This window comes from Arachis stenosperma, chromosome 4, assembly GCF_014773155.1.
Source record: "Arachis stenosperma cultivar V10309 chromosome 4, arast.V10309.gnm1.PFL2, whole genome shotgun sequence".
Taxonomy (NCBI): Eukaryota; Viridiplantae; Streptophyta; class Magnoliopsida; order Fabales; family Fabaceae; genus Arachis; species Arachis stenosperma.
The window spans coordinates 130,292,425-130,295,337 of NC_080380.1; the positions used below are offsets into that span (position 1 = coordinate 130,292,425).

Genomic DNA, 2,913 nt, shown 5'->3' on the forward strand with positions numbered 1-2,913 from the left:
TTCTGATGGAGGATCTCTTTTCACTCATGAAACTGGAAATGGCCTTTGACAGATTAGAGACTAGATTGGCTAAATTAGAGGTGTTTTATTCAGAATTCTCTGTCTATTGCTGAGAAGATGATGAAAAAGGCTTGCCATTGCTCAGCCTGTTGCGTCCACCATTGTTAAAGCCTTGTTGAGGCTTTTGTTGATCCTTCCATGAGAAATTTGGATGATTTCTCCATGATGAGTTATAGGTGTTTCCATAAGGTTCACCCATGTAATTAACCTCTGCCATGGCAGGGTTCTCAGGATCATAAGCTTCTTCAGAAGCTGCCTCTTTAGTACTATTGGATGCATGTTGCCATCCATTCAGATTTTGAGAGATCATGTTGACCTGTTGAGTCAACACTTTGTTCTGAGCCAATATGGCATTCAGAGCATCAATTTCAAGAACTCCTTTCTTCTGAGGTATCCCATTATTCATGGAATTCCTCTCAGAAGTGTACATGAATTGGTTGTTTGCAACCATATCAATGAGTTCTTGAGCCTCTTTAGGCGTTTTCTTTAGGTGAATAGATCCACCTGCAGAATGGTCCAATGACATTTTCGAAAATTCAGAGAGACCATAATAGAATATATCTAATATGGTCCATTCTGAAAACATGTCAGATGGACATCTTTTGGTCAGCTGCTTGTATCTTTCCCAAGCTTCATAGAGGGATTCACCAACTTTTTGTTTGAAAATTTGAACATCCACTCTCAGCTTGCTCAGCTTTTGAGGAGGAAAGAATTTATCCAAGAAGGCTATGACCAGCTTATCCCAAGAGTCCAGGCTATCCTTAGGTTGTGAATCCAACCATATTCTAGCTCTGTCTCTTACAGTAAAAGGGAAAAGCATGAGTCTGTAGACTTCAGGATCAACTCCATTCGTCTTTACAGTCTCACAGATCTGCAAGAACTCAGTTAAAAACTGATAAGGATCTTCAGATAGAAGTCCATAAAACTTGCAGTTTTGTTGCATTAAGGCAACTAGCTGAGGTTTCAGCTCAAAGTTGTTGGCTCCAATGGCAGGAATGGAGATGCTTCTTCCATCAAATTTGGACGTTGGTTTTGTGAAGTCACCAAGCATTCTCCTTACATTATTATTATTGGGTTTGGCTGCCATCTCCTTCTCTTGTTCGAAATTTTCTGAAAGGTTACTTTTGGATTGTTGTAATTTAGCTTCTCTTAGTTTCCTCTTCAAAGTCCTTTCAGGTTCTGGATCAATTTCAACAAGAGTGCCTTTTTCCTTGTTCCTGCTCATATGAAAGAGAAGAAAACAAGAAAAAAAGAGGAATCCTCTATGTCACAGTATAGAGATTCCTTTATGTTAGTGGAAAAAGAAGGGGGAGAAGAATGTAGAAGACGGGATTCGGATATTTAGATGGAGAGAGGTGAAGAGAAGTGTTAGTAATTAAATAATTAAATAGAATAAGAAAAGAGAGGGAGAATTTCGAAAATAATTTTGAAAAAGGGGTTAGTATTTTCGAAAATTAAAAGATATTAAAATTAAAACATGAAACACTTAGTTAATTAAAAAGAATTTTTGAAAAGGGTGAGATATTTTCGAAAATTAGAGAGGAAAAAGTAGTTAAGTGGTTTTGAAAAAAATAAGAAATAAACACAAAGTTAGTTAGTTGATTGAAAAAGATTTGAAATTAAATTTTAAAAAGATAAGAAGATAAGAAGTTAGATAAGATATTTTGAAATCAAATTTTGAAAAAGATAAAATTTTGAGAAGGATAAGATAAAAAGATAAGATAAAAATTTTAATAAAAAGATATTTTGAAAAAGATTTAATTTTTTTTTAAAATGACTTAACTAACAAGAAACTACAAGATAAGATTCTAGAATTTAAAGATTGAATCTTTCTTAACAAGAAAGTAGCAAACTTCAAATTTTTGAATCAATCACATTAATTGTTAGCATATTTTCGAAAATTTGATATAGAGATAAGAAAAAGATTTTGAAAACAATTTGAAAAATATTTTTGAAATTTTCGAAAATGGAAAAAAATTGAAAAAGATATGATTTTTGAAAAAGATTTTAAAAAGATAAGATTTTTTTTAAAATTTTTGAAGATTTGACTTGACTTGTAAGAAACAACTAATTTTAAAATTTTTTTTGACCAAGTCAACCCAAAATTTTGAAAATTTGGAGGGAAATATGGAAAAGATATATATATATTTTTTTTATTTTTGAATTTTTAATTATGAGAGAGAAAAACAACAAAAATACTCAATGCATGAAATTTTTTAATCAAAATAATGAATGCATGCAAGAATGCTATGAATGTCAAGATGAACACCAAGAACACTTTGAAGATCATGATGAACATCAAGAACATAATTTTGAAAATTTTTTGATGCAAATAAAACATGCAAGACACCAAACTTAGAAATCTTTAATGCATAGATACTAACAAACAAAAAATGCATAAGAAAAACAACAAACAACACAAAACAAGAAATCATCAAGATCAAACAAGAGGACTTACTAAGAACAACTTGAAGATCATGAAGAACACTATGAATGCATGGGATTTTCGAAAAATGCAAGAAAATTTTTTTAAAGGCATGCAATTGACACCAAACTTAAAAATTGACTCAAGACTCAAACAAGAAACACAAAATATTTTTGATTTTTATGATTTTATTAATTTTTTTTGGATTTTTATTTATTTTTTTCGAAAATATACTTTAGAAAAACGAAAAAGAAAAGAAAAATTTAGAAAAAGATTTTTGAAAAGAAAATTACCTAATCTGAGCAACAAGATGAACCGTCAGTTGTTCACACTCGAACAATCCCCGGCAACGGCGCCAAAAACTTGGTGGACGAAATTGTGATCAACAATATTGGCTCTTTGGTATGTGCACAAAAACATTAACTCAG

The 2,913-nt window shown here is 31.4% G+C and overlaps 1 non-coding gene across 1 annotated transcript; it reads left to right on the plus strand.

Moving 5' to 3' along the window:
* Positions 1–644: 644 nt before the first annotated feature.
* LOC130977752 (small nucleolar RNA R71) lies at positions 645–748 on the plus strand. Its single transcript, XR_009085430.1, has one exon. It is a non-coding gene; the product is annotated as a small nucleolar RNA R71 (small nucleolar RNA).
* The last annotated feature ends 2,165 nt before the right edge of the window (positions 749–2,913 follow it).